The 21247-nt window shown below is 39.0% G+C and overlaps 1 pseudogene; it reads left to right on the top strand.

Annotated features, from left to right (window-relative positions):
* The first annotated feature begins 1914 nt into the window (after positions 1-1914).
* Positions 1915-1982, top strand: LOC138848287 (U6 spliceosomal RNA; annotated as a pseudogene).
* The last annotated feature ends 19265 nt before the right edge of the window (positions 1983-21247 follow it).

The following is a 21247-nucleotide window of genomic DNA, read 5'->3' as shown; positions in this document are numbered from 1 at the left end:
GAGCTTCCTCTGGGTCTCCCACATGGGTGAATGGGCCCAAGGACTTGGGCCATCTTCTACTGCTATCCCAGGAGATAGCAGAGAGCAGTATTGGAAGAAGAGCAGCTGGAACTAGAACTGGCACCCAAATGGGATGCTGGCCCTTCAGGCCAGGGCTTTAACTCACTGCACAACAGCGCCAGCCCCAATTTTTATCCTTTTTAAGGAATGACCATACTGTTCTGCATAACATCTGTACTAACTTGTGTTTTCACCCACCATATATGATGGTTTTCTTTTCCCATGTGCTCTCTAGCATTCGTTATTTTTTATCAGTTTGGCATAAAAATGATATAGTATTGTTCATGTTTTTGTGTATTTTGAAATCAGTTAATTTGTTTATTAAATCTTTATTATTTGAAAGGTGGATTTAGAGAGAGAGGGAAAGACATAGATAGCTTTCATCTGCTGGCTCACACCCCAGAGAGTTTCAACAGTTGAGCCTGGGGCATGCTGGAGTCAGGAGCTTCATCCAAGTCTCCCACATGAGTGGCAAGGACCTGAGTCCTTCGTCCATCTTCTGCTGGTTTCCCAGGTGTTTAGCAGTGAGCTAAATTGGAAGTGGAGATTCCTAAACTCAAAGTGGAACTCAGATGTTATGCTGGCCTCACAGATTGCAGCTTTCCCCACTTGGCCACAATGCCAGCCCCTCTATCAATTTAATTCCTCAAAAATAGCTCAGTAATGTTGGCATCTATCTCATTTTGTTTTTTCTCTGTTATTATTCAACTTATTGATGTCTTATTTTTGTTCACATTATTCCTCTCAATTGCTCTACCTGAGGTGAGTAGGGCTGCTGTGTTGCTTAAATGAAGTGTATGCTTTAGATTACTCATTTAATGAGTGCATGTCATTCACATAGCACTTCACTGAAGTTCTACTATGTCCCAAATCCTATTCTAGGCACAGAATTTAGACCACTTTTCTCTTAGGCCCAGATCTTGCCTTTAACATACTACTTGGAATTTAGTAGCTCATGAAATCTGCAGACTGCATAAATGAATGAATATTTTGAGGGCTGTGCTTTTGTGGAGGAACTTCATAGGAGACCGAAGGAATAAAATAAATCAAAAGTATCCACAGTATATAGAATGTATACTATTTTACAAGTCACAGAGAAGAAGAAGAAGAAGGAAAGTAGTAAGACTAGAAAGTTTGTGGCAAGACTAACAGGCGCTGGTCAAGAACTTAATAAGCACATTAGGAAAGCAGTAAGGTTTCTTTTTTTTTTTTTTTTTGAGGAAAAGTTTTTATTTCTAGTGATGAAATTGGCTACAGAACATTATGAAAGTTTAAAAATACAAAGAGAAATTGTCTATAATTAATAGATTCAAAATTTGACAATCAGTGAATATCATTATTAGTCATTACCAACAACAGTTATTGATTTGAAAGGCAGAGTGACAGGAAGAGGGAACCACTGCTTCACTCCCCAGACACTTGCAATAGCCAAAGCTTGACCAAGCCAAAACCAGGAACTGGGAATTCATTCTGGATGTCCCATTTGGGTGCAGGGACCCAAGCACTTCTGCCATCCTCCGTCTCCTCCCAGGGTGCACACTAGCAGAAACTTGCCTCAAAGCAGAGAAGCTACCACTCAAGCCAGACATTTGTATATGGGATGTGGGTGTGTGGTGGTGATAGCAAGCCCTCATAGATAAAAAAAAAAAGACAAAGTTATTTCTATGCCAAGGAAATTACTCTGTAGTCTTTCTCTTATAAACTACGTATTGCTGAACCTAGATAATTTTTCCTTTATTTAACAATGACATGAAAATGTCAGTTGAGTTGGCTTTCCTGAAGACCTTGTTTCTTGAATATTAGTGGCTAGTTGAGATAAATTCTTTTCATCTCTTTCTCGCTTCGGCAGCACATGTGCTCGCTTCGGCAGCACATATACTAAAATTGGAACGATACAGAGAAGATTAGCATGCCCCTGCGCAGTAAGGTTTCTTTACCTCCCTGTAGACTCTGCTCTCCAGAGGTGAACAGGGTCCTCTAAACCCACTTGCTGCACACACAAACACCTGAGTGTTGTATTCTCCCACAGGTGTTGGAGACTGATATGGTGTTCTGATTTATATTTACATAATGGCTAGTGACATCGGGCATATTCACATGTTTTGACCATGTACATTTCTTCTGAGAAATGTCTATTCAGATCCTTGCCTGTTTCTTCACTGTATTTTTTGGAGTTTTTCCAATTCATGTAAATGTTCTGGAAATCTGTAAACATTCAGAGTTTTAATTTTTCCTGCCATCTGTTCATTGTATCTACACTCTGATGTTTACTTTGTTGTGAAGAAGTATCTTAGTTGGATATACTCAAATGTCTCTGTTTTTATTTTTGTGACTATTGCTATTGGAATCTTACCCAAAAGCTATTGTGTGTTGACAATATTTAGAGTTTCCCTATGTTTACTTGGGTTTGGGTCTTATGATTACATTTTAATTCACTGTGAGTTCACTTTCACATAGTGTAAGAGATGTTGGAGTCTCTTTTCAGGCTTCTACATATGGATAATCAAGTTCCTCTGCACCACTTGTGAAAGAGATTCTTCTTTCTCCAGTTCATTTTAGTTCCTTTGTTAAATATGAGTTGCTGGTAGAAATTTGGGTTTATTTCTATGCTACCAAGTCTTTTCCATTGAACTATGTGTCTGTTATTATATCAGTGCTAACACTTCTTTTTTTTTTTTTTTTTTTTTTTTTTTTTTTTTTTTTTGCAGTATATTTATTTGAAAGGCAGAGTTACAGAGAGGTAGAGGCAGAGAGAGAGAGAGGTCTTCCATCCACTGGTTTACTCCCCAAATGGCCACAATGGCCGGAGCTCTGTTGATCTGAATCCAAGTGTCAGGAGCTTCTTCCAGGTCTCTATGCAGGTGCAGGGGCCCAAAGACTTTGGCCATTTTCTACTTTTTTCTCAGGCTATACCAGAGAGGGGTATAAGAAGTGGAGCAGCTGGGAAACATACTGGCACCCATATGAGATGCCAGCACTGCAGACGGTGACTTTACCTGCTTTGTCATAGTGCTGACCCCTGTAATATGTCTTAAAATATGGTGTGATGTCTCCAGCTTTTTTTTGCTTTATAATATTGCTTTAGATGTTAAGCATCTCTCATGTTTCTATGTGAATTTTAGCATCATTTTTTCTAGCTCTGAGAACATCGTTGGTATGTTGATTGGGATTGCATTGAATTTGCAAATTGCTTTTGGTAGTATGGATATTTTGGTATTATTCTTCCCATTCACAAACATAAGTTTTCTGTGAGACTGTCAAAAAGCCTTGACAAAAATTGGACTTTATTACACAAAAATTCATCACTTTTTGGGATCATTTAAATCCATAATTTTGCACTAATATTTGATAAATAATTAAAGACTTTGAGCATTTTAGTAGGAGAAATTAAAATATTTATCAATTTATTCAAATATTGTTTAGATGTGATATTCAAATATTGTTTAGAGCCATTGTCTATATTCCCTCTAAATTACGATCTTTTTGCTTTTTGCCTGTTAAACTTGTCCCTTGATTCAAGAACCCTTTTTAATGTAATGTAAACTGAAAATGTCATTTCATAAGCTAAAAAAAATGACAAAGAAGGAAAAAGAAGGGAGGGAGGTTGAGTATATAATTATGTTCTCCGAATTTTTTCTATAAAACATATTGAATCATTTAAAAGCTAATGAAAATTAAACTCAAAATTGGACCATTATGACCAATATTTAAAACAAGTGATTAAAAACTGTAGATGTCTTCAATTTTGATTATCATTCTTCTTTAGAATATCTGAAAGAAATCCGGCTTCTCACTTTAAAATATACCAGTGTGTTAGAATTCAGTATTAAATGACTTTGTTTAAAAGTTTTATTTAATCTATTGCTTTAAGTAGTAATACTATGGCCATTGTAAAACAAAATCCTTATCATTTTTCATAAAACAGGAAGGGCCTTTAAAACATCATCACTAAAAATATTAAGAGACCTAAAATATAACATTCTTAAAACCCAAGTGATACCATTCAAAATTTTCAAATATGCAGGGATAGTTCATGTCAAGTAACTAAATAATTGTTAAGTGTATATATGGAATAGCTTCTATAAATTCTTTTGGCAAGGGCTGGCACTGTGCCATAGTGGGTGAGGCTGCCACCTGCAGTGCTGGTATTCCATAGGGGCATCAGTTCAAGACCTGGCTGCTCCACTTCCTATCCAGCTCTCTGCTATGGCCTGGGAAACACTATAAAATGGTACAAGTCCTTGGGCCCCTGCAACTGCATAGGAGACCAGGAAGAGGCTCCTGGTTCCTGCCTTCCAGTCAGCACAGCTGCAGCCATGGAGGCCAACTGTGGAGTGAACCAGTGAATGGAAGACCACTCTCTCTGCCTCTCCTTCTCTCTCTGTGTAATTCTGACTTTCAAATAATATAAATAAATCTTTAAAAAATTCTTTTGGCAAATAGATGAAGCTATTTGTTATACATTTCAAATAAATAGCAAACATACTAGAAAAATATATTGAATAAAATTTAAGCAACTCATAGCTATACACAGAAATTTCTCACCATAACAACATAGCAACCACTAAATTTCCAAATTCAATTTTCCACAACTTAGAATCTTTAACTCCAGAAGGAGTACAAAATTGACAGAACAGTGGCCTATGTATCAGGATACCTAATGCTAATACAGAATTATCCCTGCCACAACTTACCTATGTGACCTTGAACAATTCACTTTACTTCTCTGGGCTTGGCATTTAGCATCCTCATGTGATAAAGGAGGCTTGGATAAGATCAGTTGTACTCTATCTTGAGACTTCAATGATCTCTCAGTTTCCAAACAGGCACCTTAAGGGAAAGTAAACCTTTAGATCAAAGCTTACATTTTTAAATATAAATATATTTTAAACTGTTTCTACAACTAGTACAAAACAACACATTCAAATGTGTACCATGCCACTTTTCAATATTTGGGAATAATTAATGCATCATTTTAGAGCATTGTCTTGAGGCCAGTGCTGTGGTGTAGCTAGTAAAGCCACTGCATGCAGTGGGGGCATCCCATATGGAGGCCGGTTCAAGTCCAGGCTGCTCCATTTTCCATTCAGCTGTCTGCTATAGCCTGGGAGAGCAGTAGGAAGTTGGCCCAAGTCCTTGGGCCCCTGAATCTGCATGGGAGACCCTGAAGAGGTCCTGGCTCCTGGTTTCAGATTGGCATATCTCTGACCTTTTAGGTCATCTGGGGAGTGAAAAAGCAGATGGAGGAACTCTCTCTCTTCCTCTTGTTCACTATCTGTGTAACTCGGACTTCCAAATAAATAAATAAATAAATCTTTTAAAAAATCAAAAGAATATTGTCTGGCACACAGTGAACCACTAAGTACAAGATATTATTAGTAATATTAGATTGAAATATTGAAATAAACTAGGCAATAAGCCTTAAGATGCAAATTAATACCAAGAAATATAATCTCAAATTTCTGTGTTCAACAAGGTAGTCTCTTTTCACTACTAACTTTATACTAAATAAGATATTTTGATATTTTGTTAAGAGTAAATTTATCGGGGGCCAGCGCCGTGGCTCACTTGGTTAATTCTCCACCTGTGGTGCTGGTATCCCTTATGGGCAAAGTGTTCTAGTCCTGGTAGCTCCTCTTTCAGTCCAGCTTTCTGCTATGGCCCGGGAAGGCAGTAGAGGATGGCCCAAGTGCTTGGGCCCTGCACCCGGATGGGAGACCAGGAGAAAGCACCTGACTCCTGGCTTTGGATGGGCACAGCTCCAACTGTGGCAGCCATCTGGGGACTGAACCAATGGAAGGAAGGCCTTTCTGATTTCTCACTGTATATAACTCTACCTGTCAAATAAAAAAAATTATTAGTTTTTCATAAAAACTGCAGTATTGAAAAAGTTCTAAAATCCCTCTAATTCTAAATGTCTGTGACTGCTAACTCATTAGCACATATTGCATTCTTTACATCTGGGTAATCATGATAATTCACTTTTAAATGATTAACAGATCTGCTGTTATATATAAATACATGCTTTTCCGAAAATCATACAATAAGCAGGCTACATACTTTACTTCAAGTAGAACTGCCATATCCAGTCCTACAATTGTAAATAAGACAGTTTCAATTGTTCAGCATTATCAATTATAAATTCCAATCGTGTAGCAATACTCATAAGAATTTAGGGGGCTGATGCTGTGGAGTAGCAAGTAGAGCTGTGGCTTGCAGTGCTGACATTCCAATTGGGTGCCAGTTCAAGTCCTGGCTACTCAAATTACTATCCATCTTTTTAGGCAAGTAAGACTTACTATCCAGCAGTAGAGGATGGCCCAGGCCCTTGGGCTCCTGCACCTGCATAGGAGACCCAAAAGAAGCTGCTGGCTCCTGGCTTTGGATTGGCAGAGCTCCAGCCATTGTGGCCAAATGGGGAGTGAACCAGTGGTTGGAAGACTGCTCTCTCTCTCTCCTTCTCTGTGTAACTCTGATTTTCAAGTAAAATAAATGAATTTTTTTAAAAAAAGGATGAAATAAAAAGGAAGATGAAGATTACAAAATTGTTTAATTTTTTTAATAAATATAAATTTCCAAAGTACAGCTTTTGGATTACAGTGGCTTCCCCTCCCCCAAAACATCCCTCCCACCCATAATCCTCCTATTTCCTGCTTCCTCTCCCATCCCAGAAGATTACAAAATTGTATGAAGGACATTTGTACAGTAAACAAATATACTGATTTCCAATGCAATATTTGAATACTTGAAGCAGGAACGCTAAGTACTTCTTTGCCAAAATAACATGTTTTCTCCAGTGTAAAACCCATTTGCCATCCCAATACAAAAAGGGATTTGGGGCAAGAAGGAAAAAAGAAGTCCACACATGCAGAAATTTTAAGCAAAACAAAATAGAGAATGTATTTAGTTTCATGTAAATCACATGAGAATTAATAGTATTCTACCAATTTGCAACAAATATTTTTAACTTTAATGAATGAATGAATTTTCAGTTACATAGCAGGAAACTTCTACCCTCTCCCATAAAACTGAAAGAGAAACTTTTTAAAAGTAAAAACTGATGAAAGAATTCTGCAATACATGTTAATGTTAAGTAGCCCAGCAGAGTTTATTTAGAAATACAAACACACACACAGAAAATAAATACATTAAAATCTTACTGAATAGGTCAGTAATAGTTCAGGATCCAATATGTGTGCAAAAGATTCTGGATTTCCCAGTCACTTTGTATAGGAAATGATGTGCTTTGCTATGTAGCATGTAAGTTTAGATTCCTGAACACCTCCACTTTGCTTCTTACCCTGAATCCCAGCAAATACAGGAACACAGCTGTTGAGTCATTCATTTTCTGGATTTGGGAATATCAAAGAATTAATGAGTATAGAAAGTTGTACAGCAAAGACCAAGAATATCCAAGGGAGGTCAGGAAAATCAATTGAACAAGTCAAAATACTATGAATGTATACTGAATGCTCTGTTTTTAATATGTCTTACTTACCTAAAAAGACATGAGGGCTATTGCTCTCTCTCTCTTAATACAACTAAGGAGAAGATATCACCAATGCTCAAGAAAAATGAATACACAGCAGAGCTAATACAAAATCCCCAAATTCCAAAATAGAAAAACTGGATATGCACTCCTTACACACACCCTGAAGTGGCAATGAAGTAGAACAAATCTAAAATTAGAAAAAAATATTTTTTAAAAGATTTATTTATTTATTTGAAAGTCAGAGTTGCACAGAGAGAGGCAGAGAAGAGAGAGGGGTCTTCCATCCACTGGTTCTCTCCCCAGTTGGCTGCAATGGCCAGAGTTGTGCCAATCCAAAGCCAGGAGCAAGGAGCTTCTTCCAGGTCTCCCACATGGGTGCAGGGGCCCAGGACTTGGGCCATCTTCTACTGCTTTCCCAGGCTATAGCAGAGATCTGGATCCATATGAGCTGCCAGCACTGCAAGTGGTGGCTCTACCCACTATGCCACACCGCTGGCCCCGAAAATTCTTGTCAAATTAAGAACATTTAACCTTTGTTTTAGAGTGCATTATTAAAATATCTAAACTGGGGGAATACATAATTTCTTTCTTTAGAAATCAGAAGAGAAAAAGAACACTTCAAGCCTACTGTGACACCACACAGAAGGAATGGAGAATCATGATCTCAATTAGCCTAGGGACAGAATAAAAGGGAGGGAAATAGGAACAACAGAATTAAGATGAATAAGCTTTGACAGCTGAGGGAATCTGAATGTAAAGAAAAGGCATGCAGTTAACTGAAACAATAGAGATAATTCTGAGAGGAAAAAACATTGTTAAGTCATATTAATGGGGCCAGAGCTGTGACTTAGTAAAGTAAAAAAAAAAAATCTAAAATTTGTTTTTAAATTATATAATTAAAAAAGATAAAAAAAGATGTTCAATCTTAAGTCTCTACAGCATAAGATATACATCAATTTTCCCAGGTTCTATTTGCATTTATTAACAAAGTTTCATGGGTGTAATCACTAAAGTGGCTCCAATAAGTCTTTTTATAAAAATTATTTTTTATTTTGACAGGCAGAGTGGACAGTGAGAGAGACAGAGAGAAAGGTCTTCCTTTTTCTGTTGGTTTACCCCCTAGTGACCGCTGCGGCCAGTGTGCTGCGGCTGGCACATGGCGCTGATCCAAAGCCAGGAGCCAAGTGCTTCCTCCTGGTCTCCCATGCAGGTACGGGGCCCAAGCACTTTGGCCATCCTCCATTGCACTCCTGGGCCATAGCAGAGAGCTGGACTGGAAGTGGAGCAACTGGGACAGAATCTGGCTCTCCCAGCAGGACTAGAACTTGGTGTGCCTGCACCGCAGGTGGAGGATTAGCTTATTGAGCCATGGAGCCTGCCTCCAATAAGTCTTAACCTGGGATGCAACTAAATTTAACAAGGATACTCAATAGGAATTTTAGAAGAATTCCAAAATATGTATCAGAATAAAAATAAATACTTTACTTGGTACATCTCATTTTAACTATACTATTGTCTAAATTTCCAAATGTCAGATGTACTAAAAAAATCCCCAAAGCAGCAGAGTTGGTCCGACATGATGAGGAATAAAATAAAGAAAATGAGAATTCGCAGATCCCAGATTAAAATAACCAAGAAGGCCCAATAAAAGAAAACTCAATGTCTTCATACACTAACATTTATTACCTCAGATTTATTTAACAAAAAGGTGATTATTCCAGCTACATCCCATTAGGTAGCCCAATTTTACCTGCTAAATCCATTTAAAAAAAGCACCTCATGATATATTACTAAAATCATATTGCTATATGCCATCCACCATGTCCACTGTACCTTATACCTAATGTTAACAGATCTGATGAAAATCAGTAGATAAATGATGTGTCTTAACCACGTGTGGGAAATGTCTTTTGTTCAACGTTTTTCCAAAAACCCCTCAGTCTCAGTTTGCCTTCACATTGAAAAGACACTTCTGAGGTTTACTAATCAGTCCAGCTTCTTCGGGCCTCCCTCCAATGAAAGGGGCTAAAATCCATCAAAATAAACTCTAGGCACTGTCCTTGTGCTCCCAGTGACTTTTTCACTCTAGGGGCTCACAAACCTTCTAAATTCTTTAGATCACCTGTGCTGTCCATTAGTTCTCAAAGACTATGATGCAAGTAATTTCCCCTCTTGGAACCTTGTTATTAACTGTGCTGTATGAGAAATGAAGTCTCCTACACACCTTGTGCTTACGATTCTCCAAACCATGTTGCCTGCTAGGACTTTGGCCATGAATATAGGACAGCAATACCTGAACATGATTACTGAGATCTCCTTAATAAAGGATAGACTGGGGCCAGCACTGTGGTGCAGTGGTGTAATCCTTTACCTGCAGTGCTGGCACCCCATATGAGCACCAGTTCTAGTCCCCATTTCTCCTTTTCCCATCCAGCTCTCTGCAATAGCCTGGGAAAGCAGTAGAAGCTGTTCCAAGTGCTTTGGTCCCTGCCAAAATGTGGGAGACCTGGAAGCTCCTAGCTCAGATTGGCCCAGCTGCAGACATTGCAGTCATTAGGGGAGTAAATGAGCATATGGAAGACCTTTCTCTCTGTCTCTTCCTCTCACTGTCTGTAAGTACACCTGTCAAATACGTAAATAAATTCTATATATATATATATTTACATTTATTTATATATATTTATGTATATAAATATATTCATATATAAAATATATTATGCTTTATCATATATTATATAATATATAATAATTATAAACAGATAATATTATATAATTTATTATAACTATTATATATATCATATATATATATTATTGAGATGACTTCAATAGCCAGAGTGTGGCCAGGTTGAAGCCAGGAGCTCCTCCTCCAATGTGTGTGGCAGCAACCCAGGCACTTGGACCATCTTTCACTGGTTTTTCAATCCATTGGTATGGAGCTGGATCAGAAATAATTATATATTTATATATAAATAAATTCATATATAATATTTATATATAATTATATATTATATATTTATGATAATTATATGTAATTCTATATTATGTATAGAAATATATAATATATATTATAATATATATATATATATATGATGGATCAAAATGCGGCATTCTCCATTTGGCAGAAGAGACAGGCTCCAATATCTACTGTCTATGTCAGTATGTCAGTATAATGCAGGAGGTAACCCCTCTACCAAATAAGAAAAGCTATTTCAGTTCAGCTGGACATCATTCTGCTGACTGTTGACCTTATTACTGTTAGTCTGGATGCTTTCATTGGTTGCAATCCAGAGACCCAATTTTCCCATAGATATAAACATCAGCAAACATGAAAATTTGGTAAGAAAAGCTTAAACTGAGAGTTATGATTAATAACTATTTTAACAAAATTTCTCAGAACCCATCTAATCCAAACCTTGGACAATTGGGAGCTGTTGTACTTGGCCCACCCATAATTGAAATGGATTCTAAATCCTTCAACTGCAAGGAGAGTATCATAGACATTAATGCTCCAAACGGATCCAGTTCCCTGCTAATGTGTCTGGAAAAGCAGCACAGGGTGACTCAAATATTGGGGCTCCTGCACCCATGTGAGAGACCTGGAAGAAGCCCCTGGCTCCTGATATCAGTCTGGCCTAGCCACAGTCACTGCAGCCATTTGAGGAGCGAACAAACCAGGAGGAAGATCCATCTCTCCCACTCTCTCTTTCTAGTGCTGCCTTTCAAATTCATAAATAGACCTTTAAGAAAGTCGATCACTTCAATAAATTTGTCATTGCTCAGTCATGATTACTTTTACTACCTTAAATTCTTTTTCAAAAGATTTATTTATTGGAAAGGCAGAAAGAGGAGCTGGTGGTTGTGGTGCAGTGGACAAAGTTGCTATCTGTTACATTGGCATCCTCTACGTGCACCAGTTCAAGTACCAGCTATTCCATTTCTGATCCAGCTCCTTACCAATGGACTGAAAAAGCAGGGAAAGTTGGCCCAAGTGGCTGGGATGCTGCCACACACATCGGAGGAAAAGCTCCTGGCTTCAACCTGGCCACACTCTGGCTATTAAAGTCATCTCAAAAATGAATTAGGTGGTGGAAGATTTCTGTCTCTCCCTCTCTCTGTAACTCTTTCAAATAAGTAATTAAATATTTTAATATGATAAAAAATGGCAGAGAGACACAGAGACAAAGAGAGAAGGAAAGAGAAGCAGAGAGATCTCCCATCTGCTGGTTCACTTTCTATATGGCTACCACTGTGCAAGACCAGGTTTCAAGTCCCCATTGAGGTTACAGTTCTCCAAATTAGATGACAAGAAGGAAAGAATTTGAGCTATTATCCATTGCTTCCCAGGGATATTAACATGAAACTGATTTGGAAGTGGAGTACCCAAAACTCAGATTAGCACTGCAATATATGATGCGGGCATCTGTTGTGATGGTTAACAAATTGGAAAACCTAGAGGAAAAATCAACAGATTCCTGGACATACACAATATACCAAAATTGAGTCATGAAGACACATAGAAAAGCTAAACAAATCAAAAACCAAGACAGAGATTGGATGAGTAATAAAGACCCTCCCAACAAGGAAAAGTCCAGGATCAGACAGCCTCACTATTGAATTCTACAAGTCTTTTAAAGAACTAATGATTCTCAAACTATTCAACACAATTGAAAGAGAGACAATCCTCTCAAACTCCTTCTATTAATCTGACAATGACTCATTCTATCATTTATTTATACATAATGTTGAGAAAATCAGAAGTATTTGTTAGGACTTCTGCTAAAATGCACTAGATTTATAATTTTTAAATACATCTTTCCTAGATGTAATGCAGTCCTTTGCTACTTTAGAGTATCAGAAATTTAAAATGTTGGACTGGTGCTGTGGTGGAGCAGGTTAACACCCTCGCCTGAAGCTCCAGCATCCCATATGGGGGCCGGTTCAATACTCAGCTGCTCCACTTCTGATCCTGCTCTCTGCTATGGCCTGGCAAAGTAGTAGAAGATGGCCCAAGTCCTTGGGCCCCTGTACCGATCTGGGAGACCTGGAACTAGCTCCTGGCTCCTGGCATCGGATCAGCACAGCTATGGCAGTTGCAATCAATTAGGGAGTGAACATCAGACGGAAGACCTCCCTCTTTCTCTCTGGTTCTCCTCTCTGTCTGTAACTCGACTTGTAAATAAATAAATAAATAAATCTTTAAAACAATTAAGAAATTTAAAAAGGGAAAAGTTTTTAAAAAATGTATTTCTTTATTGTGAGGCAGAGTGACAGATATAGAGAGGAAGAGAAAGAGAGGTCTGCTATCCACTGGTTCCCCCCTAAATGGCCAGAATGGCTGGAGCTGGGCCGATCTGAAGCCAGGTGCCAGAAGCCAGGAGCCAGCAGCTTCCTCCAGGTCTCTCACATGGGTGCAGGGGCCCAAGCACTCAGGGCATATTCCACTGCATTCCTAGGCCATTAGCAAAGAGCTGGATTGGAAGTGCAGGAGCAGGGACTCAAACTGGTGCCCATGTGGGATGTTGGTGCTGCAGGTGGATGCTTAATCTACTATGCCACAGAATGGGCCCAGGGAAAGGTTTTAGGAAGACATCTTTCATGTAGACTAGGCTGCAATATTGCAAGGTAAGGTTTAGCTTTTATTTCCACACATCAGTATTCATCTTTTAGCAACTATAAATACTGAATATCATACATATAGACATAAATATAGGTAACTGCAGATTTTGTTGTCATTCTTTCTAATTCTCTTTTAATGTCTGCTAATAGGCCATCTTATGGATTATTATATTGATGTTATCTGTACACAACCATCAGGCATTTCCACTGTTGAATGTGTTTATGTGTACAGGTAGTTTTGTTTGTGTGTACATGAATGCACATTTGATGGAGATAGCACTGACAGTAATAATGTGAGAAATCCTAATGCTGATTTCAAACTTTCTATCCTCCGCAGAGATGGCTGTCATTGAAGTAGACCACAGGACCCCTTTGCTGTTGTGGACTGAAATGTGCCTCCCTAAAACTCAAACACTGAAGTGCTAACCACCAACATAACTCTACCTGAAGAAAGTGCTTTTAAGCAGATCAAATGATAGATGTGTCTGTCACATCAGAGAAGGGCTTCTGGAAAAATCGAGCCTATTAGCACCTTGATCTGATATTTTCAAGCTCTACAACTCTGAGAAGTAAAATTCCATGATTTAAATCATATTCTCTGTGGTATTTTCTTAGCAAATTAATATATCCTCATTTCTGCTAGCATTTTCTGCTGTCATCTAGAAGGTCCTCGTGATTAGCAGAGAAATATAGAAAGTAAAAACTATGATTTTAGATTACCAAGTACCTACTAACATAAAAAAAAAAAGATATCCCAGAAGCAACCTACTACCATCCTCCAGGACCCAGAAAAAAAAAAAAAAAAAACAGGAATGAGTCAAGTTGTGGGGCAGTAGAAAAGTGAATAATGAAAGATCACAGCAGAAGTAAATAAGGAAGGGTTTGATGCTGTGGTGTAGTAGGTTAATGCCTTGTCCTGCTGTGCATGTATCCCATATGTTGTTGCTCGAAGACCAGGTTCTCCACTTCCAATCCAGCTCCCTACTAATGCACCTGGGAAATTGGTGGAAGATGGACCATGTTCTTGGGTGCTGGCACCCACATGAGAGACTTGGAAGAAGCATCTGGCCTTTCAAATAAAGAAATCTTAAAAAAAATAGAAGCAGTGTTAGCACTGTTGGAAAAACAGACACATAGTTCAATGGAAAAAATAGGCAGCTGAAATAAACTGACTTTTCTACAGCCAACCCCTATTTAATAAAGGAAAGAAAACAAACAGGAGAAAGAAGAATCCCCTTAGCAAATGGTTTAAAGGAAAGTGATTATCCATATGTAGAAGCCTGAAAAGATACCCCAACACCTCATACACTATGTAAAAGCAAGTCAAGGTTAATTAAAAGTCTAAATATAAAACCAAAACCTTGAGAGCTTGTTTTGAGGTTCTAGCAGGGGAGCGCAGCTACTCGTATACCCTTGACCGAAGACAGGTCCTCCTCTAGCGGGGAAGGTCGTCCTCTTCGACCCAGCATGCAGCTTCAGGAGGGACGCACATGGAGTGGTGAGGGAGGAAGGGGACACCCGCCTAGCCAGCCAGATCAGCCGAATCAACCCTGGCGATCAATGGGGTGACAGATGTCGCAGCCAGATCGCCCTCACATCCTGAGTTCATGCCGGAGCTGAGGGAAGGAAGCAATGCCGTCGGATCTGGCCGCTCTGCGGGAGTCTGAGGAACAACTCACACCAGGTGGCCGCCGTTCCGTCGTCATGGGTAAAGGAGACCCCAACAAGCCAAGGGGCAAAATGTCCTCCTATGCCTTCTTCGTGCAGACGTGCCGGGAAGAGCACAAGAAGAAACACCCTGACTCTTCGGTCAATTTCGCAGAATTCTCTAAGAAATGCTCGGAGAGATGGAAGACCATGTCTGCAAAGGAAAAGTCCAAGTTTGAAGATATGGCAAAAAGTGAAAAAGCTCGTTATGACAGGGAGATGAAAAATTACGTTCCTCCCAAGGGTGATAAGAAGGGAAAGAAAAAGGATCCCAATGCTCCTAAAAGACCACCATCTGCCTTCTTTCTCTTTTGCTCTGAACATCGCCCAAAGATCAAAAGTGAACACCCTGGCCTGTCCATTGGGGACACTGCAAAAAAATTGGGTGAGATGCGGTCTGAACACTCAGCCAAAGATAAACAACCATATGAACAGAAAGCAGCTAAGCTAAAGGAGAAATATGAAAAGGATATTGCTGCATACCGTGCCAAGGGCAAAAGTGAAGCGGGAAAGAAGGGCCCTGGTAGGCCCACAGGCTCAAACAAGAAGAATGAACCTGAAGATGTGGAGGAAGAAGAGGAAGAAGAAGAAGATGAAGATGATGAGGAAGAGGATGAAGATGAAGAATAAATGGCTATCCTGTAATGATGAGTGTGGAGTGTGCGTGTGTGCTCAGGCAGTTGTTTTGCTAAGAATGTGAATTCAAGTGCAGCTCAATATTAGCTTCAGTATAAAAAAACTGTACAGATTTTTGTATAGCTGATAAGATTCTTTGTAGAGAAAATACTTTTTTTAAAAAATGCAGGTTGTAGCTTTTTGAGGGGCTACTACATACAGTTAGATTTTAAAGCTTCTGATGTTGAATGTTCCTAAATATTTAATGGTTTCTTTAATTTCTTGACTTGTGTATGGTAGCGCAGCAAAGTTGTAGGAATTAGTATCATTTGTAAATTTGGATTTTTTGTTAGGATGTTGCATTCTGTGTTGTTTTTTTAAAAAAAAATTTGTAATAAAATTATGTATGTTAAAAAAAAAACCCAAAACCTAAGTAAACATATGAGAAACTGTAAAACATTAGCAGAGACAACAGTTTGCATAAGATTCCAAAAGCACAAGTAACAAAAATAAAATATACAAATTTGAGCATATCAAATTAAGATACATCTTCACAACAAAGTAATCAACAGAGTGAAGATACAATGGACGGAATGGCAGGAAACATTGAAAACTCTGACTATGACAAAAGATTGATAGCCAGAACATACATATATAGAACTGGAAAAACTCCAAACAAGAAGCAAAATGTACACGTAAGAAATGGGCAATGATCAGAATAGATGTTTCTCAGAAGAAGAAATCTCAATTGTCAAGACATAGATGAACATGCCCAATATCACTAGCCATTAAGGAAATGTAAATCAAAACCAATAGCAGACTCCATCTGTGGGAGAAGACAATGCTTGGGTTTTCATTTGTGCAACAAGTGGGTTTAGAGGACCCTGTTCACCATTAGAGGGCAGAGTCTACATGGAAGTAAAGAATCCTTAATACTTTCCTAATGGGAGAAGAGGAAGCCTGAGACCTCGCAAGCGGGAAGTGGTCCAGAAACTGCTCAGGTGTGGGTGTAGGTGGCTGAGCAACAGGCAGTCCTGCCTTGATTCCCCACAAAGATACAGGGGAAACCCTTCTGGATGGAGCAGGCGTGAATCGGAGGACCTACTGGGAGAACAAGGTCGCCCACCGCGCGGAAGCCAAGTCGCGGGACCCAGACGCAGAAGCCCCAGGGTCTGCGCGACAGTGCTCCAAGGGGAGTGCATGCCACACAGACAACAGCGGGGAGACTTGGGACGCTCAGGGCTCCGAGTCCACACATCGGCGCTGGAAGGGGAGGTGAGCTCAATAACCCGAGACATTGGTGGGGAAACGGGGGTCAGAATCTAGAGGGGGGCCGGAAAGTGCAGCAAACTCACTACCGGAAAGAAGGAAAAAAAAAAAAGCTTTGGGGTTTCTCTTCCCCCTAACCTTGCAAAGGTTACAAGGCTGCAAGGCTTGAAGAATTCCCAAGAGACAAAGAGCAGGCCTCCTCTTTGGATTTACATATCAATGGGGGAGAGTTAAGGAACTGAGTCACTACAATTCAGTAGCCTAGCCAACCCAGTGGGAGTCCAGAGGAGCCAAAGACTGGAAGCTAAATACCATCAATTCTGCACAGCCCTGCCCTGCGGTGTTACTTACCCCCTGAATGAATAAAATAAATAAATAAATAAAAAGAGAGAGATTTACCACGCATAACCTGAGGGTGTCACCTTTGCACACCCTTAACCAGGAAGAACCAGGCAGAGCTCTCAGGCCGCACCCATCTCAAGCCTCCAAGGCTCCTCCAACAGCAGGCAGTCCACTTAACACAGACACAGTATAAAAAAAAAAAAAAAAGAAAAAAAACGCACAGTGACGCAAGAAGAATTAACTATGCCGAGCAACAAACACAGAAATAGAGGGAGCAAGATCAACGATGACACTATGATGCCTCCAAATAAGCAAAACACCCCAAGCCAAGAGTATGAAGATGATGAGATAGAAGAAATGCAAGATACGGATTTCAAAAAATTTATGATAAGAACATTTAGAAGTTTTCAAAAGCAAATCCTTGAACTACAGAAATCCTTAATGGACAAGATTGAAAATCTCTCTCGTGAAAATGAAATTTTAAGGAAGAGTCAAAATGAAACTCAGAAACTAGTAGAACAGGAAAGTGTAATAGTCAAGAGAAATCAAAATGAAATGAAGAGCTCAATAGATCAAATGACAAACACATTAGAAAGCCTTAAAAACAGAATGGGTGAAGCAGAAAAGAGAATATCGGACTTAGAAGATAGAGCACAGGAAAACATACAGTCAAACCAAAGAAAAGAAGAGGAAATTAGAAACCTAAAAAATATTGTTGGGAATCTACAGGATACTATTAAAAAAACCAACATTCGAGTTCTAGGAGTTCCTGAAGGCATGGAGAGAGAGAAAGGATTGGAAGGCCTTTTTAGTGAGATACTAGCAGAGAACTTTCCAGGTTTGGAGAAGGACAGAGATATCCTAGTACAGGAAGCTCATAGAACCCCCAATAAACATGACCAAAAGAGATCCTCACCACGACACGTGGTAATTAAACTTACCACAGTGAAACATAAAGAAAAGATCCTAAAATGTGCAAGAGAGAAACGTCAGATTACTCTCAGAGGATCTCCAATCAGACTCACAGCTGACTTCTCATCAGAAACCCTACAAGCTAGGAGGGAATGGCGAGACATAGCACAGGTGCTAAGAGAGAAAAATTGCCAGCCCAGAATATTATATCCTGCCAAGCTCTCATTTGTGAATGAAGGTGAAATAAAAACCTTTCATAGCAAACAGAAATTGAAAGACTTTGTGGCCACTCGTCCGGCCCTGCAAAAGATACTTAAAGATGTGCTACACTCAGAAACACAGAAACACGGCCATCAATATGAAAGAAGGGAAAGGAAGAACACCTACCAGTAAAAGAGCATGGGAAGCTCAAAGCATATACTAGAAAATATTTCCGGGAAAATGGCAGGGCAAAGTCACTACGTATCAATTGTCACATTGAACATTAACGGTCTGAATTCTTCAGTTAAAAGACACCGTTTGGCTGACTGGCTCACAGAACACAACCCAACTATTTGTTGCCTACAAGAAACACATCTCTCTAACAAAGAGGCATGCAGACTGAAAGTGAAAGGTTGGAAAAAGATATTCCATGCCAACAGAAACCAAAAAAAAAGCAGGTGTAGCCATATTAATATCAGACAAAATAAACTTTAATACAAAAACTGTTAAGAGAGACAAAGAGGGACACTATATAATGATTAAGGGTTCAATTCAACAGGAAGATGTAACTATTATAAATGTATATGCACCTAATTACAGGGCACCGGTCTATTTAAAAGATATGTTAAGGGACTTAAAGGGAGATTTAGATTCCAATACAATAGTACTGGGGGACTTCAATACTCCACTCTCAGAAATAGACAGATCATCTGGACAGAAGATCAACAAGGAAACAGCAGATTTAATTGACACTATTGTCCAAATGGATCTAACAGATATCTACAGAACTTTCAACCCTACATCTACAGACTTCACATTCTTCTCAGCAGCGCATGGAACCTTCTCTAAGATTGATCACATACTAGGCCATAAAGCAAGTCTCAGCAAATTTAAAAGAATTAGAATCATACCATGCAGCTTCTCAGACCACAGTGGGATGAAGCTGGAAATTAGCAACTCAGGAAACCCCAGAAAGTATGCAAACACATGGAGACTGAACAACATGCTCCTGAATGAACACTGGGTCATTCAAGAAATCAAAAGAGAAATCAAAAACTTTCTGGAAGTAAATGAAGACAACAACACAACATATCAAAACTTATGGGATACAGCAAAAGCAGTATTGAGAGGCAAATTTATAGCAATAGGTGCCTACATCAAGAAATTGGAAAGGTACCAAATAAATGAGCTTTCAGCGCACCTCAAGGACCTAGAAAAACTGCAGCAAACCAAACCCAAATCTAGAAGGAGAAGAGAAATAATTAAAACCAGAGAAGAAATTAACAGGATTGAATCCAAAAAAACATTACAAAAAATCAGCCAAGCGAGAAGCTGGTTTTTTGAAAAAATAAACAAAATTGACACCCCATTGGCCCAACTAACTAAAAAAAAGAAGAGAAAAGACCCAAATCAATAAAATCAGAGATGAAAAAGGAAACGTAACAACAGACACCACAGAAATAAAAAAGAATCATCAGAAATTACTACAAGGACCTGTATGCCAGCAAACAGGAAAACCTATCAGAAATGGATAGATTCCTGGACACATGCAATCTACCAAAATTGAACCATGAAGACATCGAAAACCTAAATAGACCCATAACTGAAACAGAAATTGAAACAGTAATAAAGGCCCTCCCAACAAAGAAAAGCCCAGGACCAGATGGATTCACTGCTGAATTCTACCAGACATTTAAAGAAGAACTAATCCCATTTCTTCTCAAACTATTCAGAACAATCGAAGAAGAGGGAATCCTCCCAAATTCTTTCTATGAAGCCAGCATCACCTTAATCCCTAAGCCAGAGAAAGATGCAGCACTGAAAGAGAATTACAGACCAATATCCCTGATGAACATAGATGCAAAAATCCTCAATAAAATTCTGGCCAATAGAATACAACAACACATCAGGAAAATCATCCACCCAGACCAAGTGGGATTCATCCCTGGTATGCAGGGATGGTTCAACATTCGCAAATCAATCAATGTGATTCACCACATTAACAGACTGCAGAAGAAAAACCATATGGTTATCTCAATTGATGCAGAGAAAGCATTTGATAAAATTCAACACCCTTTCATGATGAAAACTCTAAGCAAATTGGGTATAGAAGGAACATTCCTCAATATAATCAAAGCAATTTATAAAAAACCCACAGCCAGCATCCTATTGAATGGGGAAAAGTTGGAAGCATTTCCACTGAAATCTGGCACCAGGCAGGGATGCCCACTCTCACCACTGCTATTTAACATAGTTCTGGAAGTTTTAGCCAGAGCCATCAGACAAGAAAAAGAAATCAAAGGAATACAAATCAAGAAGGAAGAAGTCAAACTATCCCTCTTTGCAGACGACATGATTCTGTACTTAAAGGATCCAAAGAACTCTACTAAGAGACTATTGGAACTCATAGAGGAGTTTGGCAAAGTGGCAGGATATAAAATCAATGCACAAAAATCAACAGCCTTTGTATACACAAGTAATGCCATGACTGAGAAAGGACTGCTAAGATCAATCCCATTCACAATAGCTACAAAAACAATCAAATACCTTGGAATAAACTTAACCAAGGACGTTAAAGATCTCTACGATGAAAATTACAAAACCTTAAAGAAAGAAATAGAAGAGGATACCAAAAAATGGAAAAATCTTCCATGCTCATGGATTGGAAGAATCAACATCATCAAAATGTCCATTCTCCCAAAAGCAATTTATACATTCAATGCAATCCCAATCAAGATACCAAAGACATTCTTCGCAGATCTAGAAAAAATGATGCTGAAATTCATATGGAGGCACAAGAGACCTCGAATAGCTAAAGCAATCTTGTACAACAAAAACAAAGCCGGAGGCATCACAATACCAGACTTCAGGACATACTACAGGGCAGTTGTAATCAAAACAGCATGGTACTGGTACAGAAACAGATGGATAGACCAATGGAACAGAATTGAAACACCAGAAATCAATCCAAACACCTACAGCCAACTTATATTTGATCAAGGATCTAAAACTAATTCCTGGAGCAAGAACAGT

The sequence above is a fragment of the Oryctolagus cuniculus genome, unplaced genomic scaffold, assembly GCF_051225735.1.
Source record: "Oryctolagus cuniculus isolate XC-2025 breed Fujian yellow rabbit unplaced genomic scaffold, ASM5122573v1 ptg000037l, whole genome shotgun sequence".
NCBI classification, from domain to species: domain Eukaryota; kingdom Metazoa; phylum Chordata; class Mammalia; order Lagomorpha; family Leporidae; genus Oryctolagus; species Oryctolagus cuniculus.
The sequence above is the reverse complement of the archived record's forward strand: the minus strand, read 5'-3'. Positions and strand labels throughout refer to the sequence as shown.